This window comes from Pinus tabuliformis, chromosome 1_1 (assembly GCF_031772625.1).
Source record: "Pinus tabuliformis cultivar Carrire ecotype Pingquan chromosome 1_1, CPIR1, whole genome shotgun sequence".
Lineage (NCBI taxonomy): Eukaryota > Viridiplantae > Streptophyta > Pinopsida > Pinales > Pinaceae > Pinus > Pinus tabuliformis.
This window is the reverse complement of record NC_142297.1, coordinates 161,651,235-161,659,015: the sequence shown is the minus strand read 5'-3', so window position 1 is coordinate 161,659,015 and position 7,781 is coordinate 161,651,235.

Below are 7,781 nucleotides of genomic sequence, written 5' to 3'. Positions count from 1 at the left end.
TTCCTTCCTTCAGGAAACATCAACATGAAAACATGCAACTCCATTCTGTCTAATGTTTCTGGGACAACCCATAGATGTATCCTGATAGTGTTAAGTTAGCATCCAAATATTGTAAAAAGGGAAATAAAAACAGCAACTACAAATTAGTTAATATCATATTTACCTTGCAACTGCTTGCTATATAGTAAAAAATGGCTATTGTCAGATAAAGGTAGGGAGAAACAACTTCAAATTCAATAACAGAACAGAGATTAAACTGCATGCAAGATGATCCGAGAACAAGTAGTAAAGAAAACATTACCAACACTTTCTCCAAGGTGCGTAGATATCAAATTCAGCTGTGCCCTGTTCTCATAAAGGCTATTTTGCCAAATTCTGCCCAAGAAAATTTTGACTCATTAAAGGTAAAAGCAAAGCCTGTTTCTGAGCACTAGCAACCTTGCTGATATTCTTTAGTCACAAACATGATATCATTAAATTTAGTACAATATGATATCATTAAATTTAGAAATTGTACTAGAGAGAAATATAACAAGAATTTTTACTGGAGGTTCAACCCAAGATACATAAAAAATGATGGAAAGCAATGCATCAACCAACATTAAGTGCAAACACACCTCACAAGATTCGTCCCCTGCTTGATATCAATCACAAAGTTGCAGTAAACAATAGATTTAACATAAGAAGTGAAGAAATAAAAGAAGTTGATCTTCTTGGTCTCCTAAGAAAAGAATATATCTGAGTGTGAGTGTTAGCCCTGAGTTTACTGAATGGAACTTCGTTAGTAAATGGATACTTCTAAAATTCAAATTTGAGATTGATGAAGACCCTGTGCCACAAGAAATTCACAAACTAGCACATAGCCTTGACTTTCAAATTGTTTCTTTCCATCTAGAAACAGAATAAAGGCACTTATAAAATATGGACCTACATATGATGCACAGGTTTCCAGTGCTACTAAGGATGCGGTCAAAAGTACTTCCTTCCAGAGAGATAGGAATAAGCCTTTTGCTAATGACCAATATGACATTTGGCCTCTGGCTGATTTATGAATTTATGGTATATCTGACCTGCCCTCTCCACATCTGCAACTTGGGGTACATCATCAATGTGCATAGGGCTCTTATAACCAACAACATGCAAAGGACTCATCCAAGAAAATGATAGCCAACTGAGAGAGGTTCTTGAATGGTCTGTGAGGAGGAATCTTCACCACTTTTGGCACAACAACTACTATAACAAAAGAAATCCAAAAAGGGAAGAACCATAATTTCAACAAAGATATCAACATCCACGCTTCTTTATTCTGTCAATTGTTGAATGTCGAGGAAGATGAAGAAAGTACGAAGAATGAATGATAGGCTCCACAACGACTATAATAAAAGTGGGAACTTGTCTTTACCTTCTTTTGTGATTGAGTGATGAACATAAGATGACATTGTAGACCAAGTCAGAGCCTAGAAAATATACTTGCCCACATTTGCAAAACCTTCATGCTTCTCCTTCAGCCACCAATACATAGGGATCCATATCCCGAGAACACTGTAGCATATAGACAGGAAAATGCAACCACCTACTGCTAGCTTTTGCATAATCCCCAGTTTAAACTTACTGGAAAAGCTGTCAAATGGAACAAGAGGTGTATGTGGCTGAGGTGTGCAAAATTTACACCACGTCCAACACATTTCAAGGATGACAGAAACAAGAAAGAACAAATTAAGCCCAATTGCAAGTTCATGTCGAAAGAAATGCCCTATAAAAATAGCTCTAAGTCCCTCCTACCCAACTGTTTCACCCATTTCCAGCTAGAGGGTATTGTTATTCTTGTACAGTGCTCAAATGGCTTCCATGACTGCAAGTAAATAATTTACCAACAATATCAACAAAGTTCCTTATGGGTATATCTACTTTAGCAGCCACATGAAAAAATTCTAACAGAACTCTTGGCTACCATTTACAAATGCACATACACATTGGACTTCATACAACAAGGATGTTGCAGTGCAAAAACCTTGTTTATTGTACTACATAACTCAAGAAGAATCATATTAACATAACCAGCACTGAGTGATGGTGAAATTGAATCACAGGGCAATAATTGATACTTATATGCTTGGCATCTCTGGGTAGCTGGACGCATGCACTCTTCCTCTTTCATTTTGGTTGGCAAGCTGCAAACATCTGAAAGAATAGAGAAATGGGTGTATGAATTGAATGTTCTTGTTTAAATATTTATTTATTTATTTAATTTTAATTTTAATTGTCCCTTTCATTATACTTCTGGGACCTATCATCTCATCTCAGTAGATTGGGCTCCTCCAAGGATTTGAATTTCAAGTCTCTTTATTTACATAATACAACAATTGAGTTGCACCCCTGTGACACTTTCCATTAGAATATTATTCCTGCTTTCAATTTTCAATGAATTTGTGAGTAAACCACTAAGCTTGCTCTCTTGATTATTGAAATAAACCAGAGTCCACAGTCAAAAAAGGTCCCTTCCAACACAATAATTTTAATTTAGTCTCAGTTTTCATGATCAATGTCAAGGCAATGTGAAACTCACAATGTGTCTTACAACAGTGGCACATTCATCTTTCATAGCCTCTAGGCAAGCAAAGCAGATAGATATTCACGTCAATGAACTAAACACCAAAACTCCAGAGGCTGGAGTTGGTGATGGGACTTGCTTTCATATTTCTTGTATCTTGTGTGGTGTTCCACCAATCAAGAGCATGTTTACCACCAGAGAAAAGGACCCTAAACCAATTGGGAAGAGGCGATCTAAAATTGCTGATAGGCACTGTTTTTTTATCGCAAAGGTCTTTATAGCGTTATTTGAAGGAAGGATAATCCCAAAAGGAGAACGTAACATTGAAAAAGGTCCTTTGGAAGGATTTCATAAGGAATTTTCAAATGGTTTGAGGCATACAAGATATGGTATATATTGTTGGTAGGATCTACAAGATCAAACAATTAATAATTGTTGAGAGATTTTATAGAGATTTTGCCCTGATTTGAAATGTCTTATGTGGACTTCTTTCCGCCATTCCGATGTTGATATTTAAAGCTAATATAATGACTGGCCTTATAACATTAAAATCAACAACATCACTCAGATTCTCAGGCTTGTTTGAAAAGTTGTCAGGTGGCAGTAACGTCTGCATCAGTAAAGATGAACTTTTAACATTCCCCAACTCTCTTGAGGACTTGGTTTATTTTATGCTTATAAGATGTGGGAAATTTATTTAGAACAAAGGAGGACATTTTAGATGCAAATAAAAGGAATATTTTAACACCCAAGGTACATCTTCTAGTGCAGCTTATTTTACTGTAGAGGAATGGTGAAGATATTTGTTGTGTTACATTTGTAAAAAGAGTGATTGTAGCAGCAATAATCTCTAGACTAAAGCAACGACTTGATTACCCTTCATTTGTCATCAATCACTACTTATCTATAGCAACTTCTACAGATTGTGGGAATAAGTAGCAAAAAACACAGAGATGTTTTCTATTAGCAAGGTAAATCCAAAGGCAAAGTTTTCTTTCAAGCTTGTACCAGAAACTGGAATTAGAATTATTCTCTGTGGAGTTGTCAAAGGTAATGCTGATATAATACAAATATCAGAACATGAAGGGGGCACTAGAGAAAGTTTGATAAGTTCTATAAAACACAGGAATTTTGGGAGTCGAATGATGATCGTGAAGAACTCCTAGCAGCTGCAAATACTGCTATCAATGCAAGTGAAACTGCATGTTCATGACCATTTTGGAATAACTGGAGCCTCTTTTTGCATTCTTCACTTAGGATGGCCTAGACCTCCTCAAGGAACAAATCAAATAGGTGGAGGACATACATGCATCTACAAATTATATATCTGGAGACCATCAGAATGGAAGGCTGGTCTCATTATTACAAGCAAGCAAAAAAATATTGTCAAATGGAAGTGTGAATAACAAGGCCTTGAGGCTTTGAAGTTTGAATGACACAAAGGAAAGCAAAAAAATATTGTCAAATGGAAGTGTGAATAACAAGGCCTTGAGGCTTGGAAGTTTGAATGACACAAAGGATATGGAGAGTTCAAAGGGTGCTCTCAGCTTTAATTATTGAAGACGGCCTCCAAGAAGCCAACATAATTCTATGTGACGGACAACAAGACAGCTCTGTTCAATGCACTAGTGAGGATTCTCCTTATGATACTATCTAGATTAGCAGTGACACTAAGAACACAAATAGTCACAATGGCTAAGGTAAATGGCTCCTCCAAATCTCAGAATATATACCATGATTTCAAAAAAAATTGGGGGGATGTTACCTTGTAAGCCTTTTCCAAATTACGCATAGCATCCAACATTACCTTTATTGCTACAACTCCAACCTACCACAGTGTCATTGGTAAGGGTTGCATCATGAAGAATTGCAAAATTCATGCAATTGATATGTTGGAATGTCTAAGAACGGATTCTGGTAAAGTCATTCTTCTTAAGCTTTATTTGGGAACACAGAGGACTGGTCGATATTGAACCAATCCAATAAGTTTGGCAATTTTACTGGAGGCCTTTACCTTTAAATTATTTGTTGGATAGATTCCATAATGAATCAACAAATTAATTGACAACAGGGGATTCAAGTTATATTAACTAGAAGCACACCTTGCAAGAAAAGTTCTTATTGATGGATTCATCTTTGGCTGCATGGTTGGATCAAGTACACGGTGTGAGCTGACAGTGTTGAACAATTTATATGCATGCAAATTGATAAGAAAGAATTTCATACAGAAATTGATTTTTAAGGAAAAGATCAAAGATGTGTAACACAAATCTGTTGTCCAAGTACATCAGGTGTTAAAGGCTTTGTTCTAACACTGGAGTAGGAGCACAAACCAAGCTCATCTCTAACACTTGTAAGTAAAGTTGAAAAAGTCGATTAAAGAAAGCTGCTATGTTCAACGGAATTCCAACATCAACTGATAGACTTAGCACATTCAGTGAACCCAAAAGCATTCTACAGCGCAGGTGGAGAGGGTGGGGTGAGCCACCATGTTTATGTTCGCGCGTTTGCGCATTGAATCTAAATGCTAGATTAGGTATATTGAATATGGATACTACCAAAACCCATCTGAACCCAGGTTTGATATATCCCTACAGATTATCAGGCACAAAGATGCACATATTTAATTTGTGCAAACGGCCAACGTACGAGTGCAAAAATGCCAAAGCTGCAAAATGAGGCTCAGAGCAAAGAACAAATCCCAATGACTTCAGAAACCATAACAGCTTTAAAAGAATAAATCAGAAACCATAACAGAAAGAAGGGCTAACATAAATCAGAAACCATAACAGAAAGAAGGGCAAGAAACACTGACCGCTAAGAGTTTTCCAACCAGAAGACCTCTGAGCAGAAATCCCATGTGTGAAGCAGAGAAGTACAAATATTGATATAACAGCACAAGGCTAGGCATGCAGGGAAGAAAGACACGAAACCAGGGAAGAAAGACACGTTTCGTCGGTTCAGTCACTGCGAAGAGTCTCATCGCTAGCAGGCCTGGCCTTTCATGGCCCATAGCGAGATCCTCTCTCTCTCTTCCAACCCGTGGGAAAAAAACCATTTTTCTATGAAAAAAAACAGATTAAACTAACGGCAAAAAATACCCCAATTGTCTAACACACAGAATCAATGGCTCAGGATCGCCTTACTTACGGCTTAATTAAAAAAAATCAATTTTAAAAAAGATTTGAAATTATTTTCGCATATCTTTCAAAGCACTCGCTTAAAATGTCATTTTTTTTTAAAGATTTATCAAGTTGGAAGTCGCTTTGTTTTAAAACGGATCAAATCTAATTTCATATACGTTCTTATCAATTCCATTGGAAAGTCGGAGTTTACTTTGATTGTTGTCTTATCAAGTCCATTGGAAATGAACCCATTATTTTTTTCGAGAGTAATTATTTGTTAATGGATGTAAACACTGATTATTTTTCCAAGTCCATTGGAAATGAACCTATTAATTTTTTGAGAGTAATTATTTGTTAACGGACGTAAACACTGATTATTTTTCGGAGGTAATTTTCGTTCAGTATTTTGAAAAGTGTGTTTTGTTTTCAGTGATTGATTTTCAAGTTTATAATCTTTGTTAATGGATGTAAACATTGATTATTTTTCCAAGTCCATTGGAAATGAACCTATTAATTTTTTTGAGAGTAATTATTTGTTAACGGACGTAAACACTGATTATTTTTCGGAGGTAATTTTTCTTCAGTATTTTGAAAAGTGTGTTTTGTTTTCAGTGATTGATTTTCAAGTTTATAATATTTGTTAATGGATGTAAACACTGATTATTTTTCCAAGTCCATTGGAAATGAACCTATTAATTTTTTTGAGAGTAATTATTTGTTAACGGACGTAAACACTGATTATTTCTCGGAGGTAATTTTCCTTCAGTATTTTGAAAAGTGTTAATTGTTTTCAGTGATTGATTTTCAAGTTTATAATAAACAAATGATAATATTGTTTTGAGTGTTTGAATGGATTTTTCATAATAAAAATAAATTTAACATTATCGAAAAAATTTAGACACCTAAAATCTAATCTTGATTGTCTTAACTCACATTTCCCAAAAAAAAAACTTTGGAACAAAATTATAACCTCCACTCAATTACCTTGTAAAAGCATAGAAAATAACTTAACAATATATTTTATTATTGACTTATATTTCTTCATCATAAAGTAACTTAACAATATGTCTTAGGATGAATGGTTGAAGAGAAATTTTAATATCTGATGCTTTTAAATTTTAAATGTACTAATTAATTAAAGAAATTAATGTATTCAAGTTAAATAATAATAGTTAAGTTATCTAAATTCAATTTATTTATAAACTTTTGATATTCTAAAAAAACTTTTATACTAAATAATTTTTTTATGAAATTACCTTATTTGATTTATTTCAAATAGTGGTGAATTTTGATATTTTTTATTTAAATTCAGTTTTGATATATAATATAAAATATAATAATAATGATGGTGATGATTAATTTCTATTAAGATAAATATGTGTTATGAGACCTAAAGAAAGTAAGGTATTAATTGAGTTTATCTAATATTTTATTTCTATGATCGAAAAGAAGGGAGAGAAGTGTTCCTAGATAATAAAAAAATTGCCAAGTCCAGAAGATTGGTATTGTGACAAATAATTTGAAAATCAGAACAATCGTGAGTAAGAGTTGGGCAGTGCATGAAGAAGCGATTTTCATCTTCAACCCTCTTAGTGTCGCAAAGGTGACAAACTCTTTCATCCCAAGGCGTTTTCGGAATTAACCAACACCTTGTTTCACTTTGAACTTCATGAGAATTAGTTCTTATCTTTGATTTGCTCATTTTCGTATTAGCACTGGCCAAGACAAAAACACAATTTTGATTAACAAGATTGAGGGTGATGACCTCTTTATAATACCATAGCTTCCCTTTTCCCTCTAACTCCTCCTTTAGCCCCCATTGACCTAGCCAATACTGGGAATCGTTATGCCAACCTCTCGTGAGTGAGAGGTGGGGGTTTTGCCTAAAGTTAGAAGCAATTTTGGGGAACCTTTTGGCTTCCATGTTCTATAGCTTCTTCTTATACATAAGATACCTAATCATAGCAATACTTTCAATGGGGGTAAGGATAGATTCAATCAGGAGGATAGGGTAGGGGGTATTTTCTTTAATCTTGATGTTGTACATTATGAATTTCTTTGATCAGCTCAATATTCCTCTACGATTTTCTAGATATACAACAAAT